The sequence below is a fragment of the Schistocerca gregaria genome, unplaced genomic scaffold (genome assembly GCF_023897955.1).
Source record: "Schistocerca gregaria isolate iqSchGreg1 unplaced genomic scaffold, iqSchGreg1.2 ptg001418l, whole genome shotgun sequence".
Taxonomy (NCBI): domain Eukaryota; kingdom Metazoa; phylum Arthropoda; class Insecta; order Orthoptera; family Acrididae; genus Schistocerca; species Schistocerca gregaria.
Window position 1 is genome coordinate 2501 of NW_026062719.1, and position 7500 is coordinate 10000.

The window sequence follows — 7500 nt, forward strand, 5'->3', positions numbered from 1 at the left end:
TCGGCCTGCAACGGAGACACACAATACGTAAACATCTGGAATGCGACAATGTCGAGTGCATCCTCTCTGCCACATTGCACCGTCGACACTATGATAACCAGAGCAGTAGGTCCACCTATAAAAGCACAATACCCCACTCCTCCGACAACTACCATTGCTCAGATAAATCAACACCACCAACACACATCCTACACAGAGGGGCACCAAATATCATCCCCCGCCCTCGTGTTATACCACATGAAAAATTGCAGAAGTGAGAGACACACATCCGCCAGCCTCTTGCTACAAGCATCGAACCGACGTGACGTATCTGACGGTGACTCAGGCATCCGTGTACTGCCACCACTATCCACCCCCCCCCCCCCCTCTCTCTCTGCCCCCTTCCCACACAATACCAAATTTAACCAACTTTATCGCTTAACCTAACTGTGGCTGTACCAGTTTATCGCTTAACCTAACTGTGGCTGTACCAGTTTATCGCTTAACCTAACTGTGGCTGTACCAGTTTATCGCTTAACCTAACTGTGGCTGTACCAGTTTATCGCTTAACCTAACTGTGGCTGTACCAGTTTATCGCTTAACCTAACTGTGGCTGTACCAGTTTATCGCTTAACCTAACTGTGGCTGTACCAGTTTATCGCTTAACCTAACTGTGGCTGTACCAGTTTATCGCTTAACCTAACTGTGGCTGTACCAGTTTATCGCTTAACCTAACTGTGGCTGTACCAGTTTATCGCTTAACCTAACTGTGGCTGTACCAGTTTATCGCTTAACCTAACTGTGGCTGTACCAGATTATCGCTTAACCTAACTGTGGCTGTACCAGATTATCGCTTAACCTAACTGTGGCTGTACCAGATTATCGCTTAACCTAACTGTGGCTGTACCAGATTATCGCTTAACCTAACTGTGGCTGTACCAGATTATCGCTTAACCTAACTGTGGCTGTACCAGATTATCGCTTAACCTAACTCAATTTGTCCCTTAACCTAACTCAATTTGTCCCTTAACCTAACTCAAGTTGTCCCTTAACCTAACTCAATTTGTCCCTTAACCTAACTCAATTTGTCCCTTAACCTAACTCAATTTGTCCCTTAACCTAACTCAAGTTGTCCCTTAACCTAACTCAAGTTGTCCCTTAACCTAACTCAAGTTGTCCCTTAACCTAACTCAAGTTGTCCCTTAACCTAACTCAAGTTGTCCCTTAACCTAACTCAATTTGTCCCTTAACCTAACTCAATTTGTCCCTTAACCTAACTCAATTTGTCCCTTAACCTAACTCAATTTGTCCCTTAACCTAACTCAATTTGTCCCTTAACCTAACTCAAGTTGTCCCTTAACCTAACTCAAGTTGTCCCTTAACCTAACTCAAGTTGTCCCTTAACCTAACTCAAGTTGTCCCTTAACCTAACTCAAGTTGTCCCTTAACCTAACTCAAGTTGTCCCTTAACCTAACTCAAGTTGTCCCTTAACCTAACTCAAGTTGTCCCTTAACCTAACTCAAGTTGTCCCTTAACCTAACTCAATTTGTCCCTTAACCTAACTCAAGTTGTCCCTTAACCTAACTCAATTTGTCCCTTAACCTAACTCAATTTGTCCCTTAACCTAACTCAATTTGTCCCTTAACCTAACTCAATTTGTCCCTTAACCTAACTCAAGTTGTCCCTTAACCTAACTCAAGTTGTCCCTTAACCTAACTCAAGTTGTCCCTTAACCTAACTCAAGTTGTCCCTTAACCTAACTCAAGTTGTCCCTTAACCTAACTCAAGTTGTCCCTTAACCTAACTCAAGTTGTCCCTTAACCTAACTCAAGTTGTCCCTTAACCTAACTCAATTTGTCCCTTAACCTAACTCAATTTGTCCCTTAACCTAACTCAATTTGTCCCTTAACCTAACTCAAGTTGTCCCTTAACCTAACTCAAGTTGTCCCTTAACCTAACTCAAGTTGTCCCTTAACCTAACTCAAGTTGTCCCTTAACCTAACTCAAGTTGTCCCTTAACCTAACTCAAGTTGTCCCTTAACCTAACTCAATTTGTCCCTTAACCTAACTCAAGTTGTCCCTTAACCTAACTCAATTTGTCCCTTAACCTAACTCAATTTGTCCCTTAACCTAACTCAATTTGTCCCTTAACCTAACTCAATTTGTCCCTTAACCTAACTCAATTTGTCCCTTAACCTAACTCAATTTGTCCCTTAACCTAACTCAAGTTGTCCCTTAACCTAACTCAAGTTGTCCCTTAACCTAACTCAAGTTGTCCCTTAACCTAACTCAAGTTGTCCCTTAACCTAACTCAAGTTGTCCCTTAACCTAACTCAAGTTGTCCCTTAACCTAACCCACGTTGTCCCTTAACCTAACCCACGTTGTCCCTTAACCTAACCCACGTTGTCCCTTAACCTAACCCACGTTGTCCCTTAACCTAACCCACGTTGTCCCTTAACCTAACCCACGTTGTCCCTTAACCTAACCCACGTTGTCCCTTAACCTAACCCACGTTGTCCCTTAACCTAACCCACGTTGTCCCTTAACCTAACCCACGTTGTCCCTTAACCTAACCCACGTTGTCCCTTAACCTAACCCACGTTGTCCCTTAACCTAACCCACGTTGTCCCTTAACCTAACCCACGTTGTCCCTTAACCTAACCCACGTTGTCCCTTAACCTAACCCACGTTGTCCCTTAACCTAACCCACGTTGTCCCTTAACCTAACCCACGTTGTCCCTTTGCCTAACATAGTTCACTGCTCGGAATCTCTGGTGTCGTTGTTATCCTCATGTAGATGTCTTGCGAGTGTTGCTTACTTTCCACATATTCCTGCTATCCACTGTCAATTGTACTGCAATAGGACTATATCGCCGACCCCCCCCCTCCCCCCCCTCTGTCCCCCTCTGTCCCCCTCTTTGTGTCTCTGTCCTCTCAAGCTGGTCGGTCTGGCGTTTGAGTGTTAAATGAGCCTCGCAGCTGTTCAGTTGCATTCAGATGTCGACGCCCTCAGTGTACGTCGTGGTATGGTCTGTGTCCATTGTCCGCTGATGTCGTACGCGTAACCCACACGCTGTACCGATCATCGGTCGTTACGTACAGAGTGAAGTAGTGTGATACGTGTGACCGTACGCTGGCTGTGCCCAACGGTGTCGAATCTCAATTTCCATATGTTGTGCTTGATGCTACTTGTCTCGTCTCCCAATAACAGCTAGGTTGCACTGTGGTACGCCGTAGAGGCGTGTGGGAGGAACGTACGAACGCATTGTATGTCACCCTGGGTCGCTGGGGGTGGTGGTGCGGTGAGTCAGGTCAGGTCAGGTCAGCGTGAGCCGTCTGATGTAGTGACGCGTGTATTCCGACTTTGTCGTATTGCCTCACACAAAGTGCTACCCTGGTGGACCGCGTTCCATATCTGGGACATGCCGCAGATGCCGGTTGACAGTGGATCGCGGAAGGTACATCGCATACGTGCGCGGGCCACCTTCCACGTGTTCTCTTCTGCACATGTCGCAGTGTGTATGTGGTCTGATGTAGCGTGTCGTGACACATGACATCCTGGCATGCAAGAATTGTTGAATTCGCAAATGTAGGTGGACATCTACGTTTACTGCCCAAGATACGCAAATGAACTGGAAATCCGTTGTTGAGCGGTTGTTCACGCTGGAGGTGAATCTGTGATGGCGACGATCGGTACAGCTATTAACCGGTTGTTTCAGCGGTACCCGCCACATCCACACGCGTGACTAGGCCCATGTGGGTATGAAGCGATACGCGGCGGTGGCTTGGTGGGACTGTTCCCGGCCGGTGAAGGGGGGCCGCCCGGCGTGTTGGCCGCGCGCTGCGTGGGCGCACGCGCAACAGGCGGCTGGTGGGGGGCGCCGAGTGGCAGGAGCGCCAGCCGACGGGCCCGGCAGGCGGCGCAGCTACGCTGCGGCGCACCCTGCACGCGGCGCCTGGCGGCCAAAGTTGGTTCAGCCGAGCCCGGTGCGAAGCGCGGTGGACATCTGCAGTGTGCTGGTCTGATTGAGGACTGTGTGCGTTGAGGATGCGCCGCCGCCTGGCACTCGGCGCCGCGACGCCGTCTGCTGCTCGGTCGCCCCAGCGGTTCTCGCAGGTGGTTTGTATCGCAGTTGTGCGGACGTGTTGGCGCGTGCGCTGTGCTGGGAGAGTTCGCTTCTGCACCCAAGTGGGGCTTTGCCCTTGTGTGGCGCTGGCGTTGGAGCTGCCGGTCACCATAGGTGGCGCGTGTTGTCTCCCGCCGGCAATGCCACGACAGCACGCTCCCGGGCCTCTGTCGGCAGCGGCAAGCTCAGTTGGGAGCAAGGGTGTTCGCACTAAAACCGTCTACTCGCCTAACTCCGGGCGATTGCGCCTCTCTCGAAACCGACCAAGTACCTAGGACGGCGCTGCGCGCCGCCGGGACCTGAGAGGGTTTCGAGGTGTATCGTGCAGGGGAGCTCGGCCTCCTCCTGTTTGCAGAATAATTGAGCGGACGCTTGCGTGTTCGCGCGGGCCCCCGGGACACACTCCCGGGCGGCCGGCTGCTCAGCTCTAGTTGACGCAGCTCCCTGGTTGATCCTGCCAGTAGTCATATGCTTGTCTCAAAGATTAAGCCATGCATGTCTCAGTACAAGCCGCATTAAGGTGAAACCGCGAATGGCTCATTAAATCAGTTATGGTTCCTTAGATCGTACCCACGTTACTTGGATAACTGTGGTAATTCTAGAGCTAATACATGCAAACAGAGTCCCGACCAGAGATGGAAGGGACGCTTTTATTAGATCAAAACCAATCGGATTGGCTTGTCTGGTCCGTTTGCCTTGGTGACTCTGAATAACTTTGGGCTGATCGCACGGTCCTCGTACCGGCGACGCATCTTTCAAATGTCTGCCTTATCAACTGTCGATGGTAGGTTCTGCGCCTACCATGGTTGTAACGGGTAACGGGGAATCAGGGTTCGATTCCGGAGAGGGAGCCTGAGAAACGGCTACCACATCCAAGGAAGGCAGCAGGCGCGCAAATTACCCACTCCCGGCACGGGGAGGTAGTGACGAAAAATAACGATACGGGACTCATCCGAGGCCCCGTAATCGGAATGAGTACACTTTAAATCCTTTAACGAGTATCTATTGGAGGGCAAGTCTGGTGCCAGCAGCCGCGGTAATTCCAGCTCCAATAGCGTATATTAAAGTTGTTGCGGTTAAAAAGCTCGTAGTTGGATTTGTGTCCCACGCTGTTGGTTCACCGCCCGTCGGTGTTTAACTGGCATGTATCGTGGGACGTCCTGCCGGTGGGGCGAGCCGAAGGGGTGCTTTCGCGTCCCGAGGCGGACCCCGTTTAAATCCTACCAGGGTGCTCTTTGTTGAGTGTCTCGGTGGGCCGGCACGTTTACTTTGAACAAATTAGAGTGCTTAAAGCAGGCAAGCCCGCCTGAATACTGTGTGCATGGAATAATGGAATAGGACCTCGGTTCTATTTTGTTGGTTTTCGGAACCCGAGGTAATGATTAATAGGGACAGGCGGGGGCATTCGTATTGCGACGTTAGAGGTGAAATTCTTGGATCGTCGCAAGACGAACAGAAGCGAAAGCATTTGCCAAGTATGTTTTCATTAATCAAGAACGAAAGTTAGAGGTTCGAAGGCGATCAGATACCGCCCTAGTTCTAACCATAAACGATGCCAGCCAGCGATCCGCCGCAGTTCCTCCGATGACTCGGCGGGCAGCCTCCGGGAAACCAAAGCTTTTGGGTTCCGGGGGAAGTATGGTTGCAAAGCTGAAACTTAAAGGAATTGACGGAAGGGCACCACCAGGAGTGGAGCCTGCGGCTTAATTTGACTCAACACGGGAAACCTCACCAGGCCCGGACACCGGAAGGATTGACAGATTGATAGCTCTTTCTTGATTCGGTGGGTGGTGGTGCATGGCCGTTCTTAGTTGGTGGAGCGATTTGTCTGGTTAATTCCGATAACGAACGAGACTCTAGCCTGCTAACTAGTCGCGTGACATCCTTCGTGCTGTCAGCGATTACTTTTCTTCTTAGAGGGACAGGCGGCTTCTAGCCGCACGAGATTGAGCAATAACAGGTCTGTGATGCCCTTAGATGTTCTGGGCCGCACGCGCGCTACACTGAAGGAATCAGCGTGTCTTCCTAGGCCGAAAGGTCGGGGTAACCCGCTGAACCTCCTTCGTGCTAGGGATTGGGGCTTGCAATTGTTCCCCATGAACGAGGAATTCCCAGTAAGCGCGAGTCATAAGCTCGCGTTGATTACGTCCCTGCCCTTTGTACACACCGCCCGTCGCTACTACCGATTGAATGATTTAGTGAGGTCTTCGGACTGGTACGCGGCATCGACTCTGTCGTTGCCGATGCTACCGGAAAGATGACCAAACTTGATCATTTAGAGGAAGTAAAAGTCGTAACAAGGTTTCCGTAGGTGAACCTGCGGAAGGATCATTACCGACTAGACTGCATGTCTTTCGATGTGCGTGTCGTGTCGCGCAACACGCTACCTGTACGGCAGTGGCCGTGCGCCGCGTGCGGAACCACGCGTGCCTCTCAAAACTAGCGGAAGTGTTGTTGTTGTGTGGTACGAGCGCTGAAGCTCTGGAGCGGCTGGCCTGCGGTACCTGGCGCCTGGCGCCGGTTTTGAATGACGTTCGCCCGAGTGCCTGTCCGCTCCGGTGTGGAGCCGTACGACGCCCATCGGCTGTGAGGCCGTTGGACACAAAAAAAATAGTGGAACAGGGGCCGTCAGACGCCTCAGTCCCGCAAATGCTACTGTCTTGAAAGAGACAGTGGGAGACTGAAAAGGAAAAGATCACCCAGGACGGTGGATCACTCGGCTCGTGGGTCGATGAAGAACGCAGCAAATTGCGCGTCGACATGTGAACTGCAGGACACATGAACATCGACGTTTCGAACGCACATTGCGGTCCATGGATTCCGTTCCCGGGCCACGTCTGGCTGAGGGTCGGCTACGTATACTGAAGCGCGCGGCGTTTGTCCCGCTTCGGAGACGTGGGAGTGTCGTGGTCGCCTGTGTGGCCGGCCGCGTCTCCTTAAACGTGCGATGCGCGCCCGTCGCCTGGCGGTTCGCATACCGGTACTTTCTCGGTAGCGTGCACAGCCGGCTGGCGGTGTGGCGTGCGACACCTCGTACAACGACCTCAGAGCAGGCGAGACTACCCGCTGAATTTAAGCATATTACTAAGCGGAGGAAAAGAAACTAACAAGGATTCCCCCAGTAGCGGCGAGCGAACAGGGAAGAGTCCAGCACCGAACCCCGCAGGCTGCCGCCTGTCGTGGCATGTGGTGTTTGGGAGGGTCCACTACCCCGACGCCTCGCGCCGAGCCCAAGTCCAACTTGAATGAGGCCACGGCCCGTAGAGGGTGCCAGGCCCGTAGCGGCCGGTGCGAGCGTCGGCGGGACCTCTCCTTCGAGTCGGGTTGCTTGAGAGTGCAGCTCCAAGTGGGTGGTAAACTCCATCTGAGACTAAATATGACCACGAGACCGA

General features: G+C 51.7%; 3 non-coding genes across 3 annotated transcripts in view; all 3 read left to right on the forward strand.

Annotated features, from left to right (window-relative positions):
* The first annotated feature begins 4549 nt into the window (after positions 1-4549).
* Positions 4550-6442, forward strand: LOC126331864 (small subunit ribosomal RNA). Its single transcript, XR_007563540.1, has one exon. It is a non-coding gene; the product is annotated as a small subunit ribosomal RNA (ribosomal RNA).
* Positions 6443-6804: 362 nt separating this feature from the next.
* Positions 6805-6959, forward strand: LOC126331856 (5.8S ribosomal RNA). The gene has a single exon (XR_007563533.1). It is a non-coding gene; the product is annotated as a 5.8S ribosomal RNA (ribosomal RNA).
* Positions 6960-7147: 188 nt separating this feature from the next.
* The window catches only part of LOC126331861 (large subunit ribosomal RNA), a 4222-nt gene continuing 3869 nt past the window's right edge, over positions 7148-7500 (forward strand). The window contains exon 1 of the ribosomal RNA XR_007563537.1: positions 7148-7500. This exon is cut by the window's right edge and continues 3869 nt beyond it. This is a non-coding gene — a ribosomal RNA (large subunit ribosomal RNA).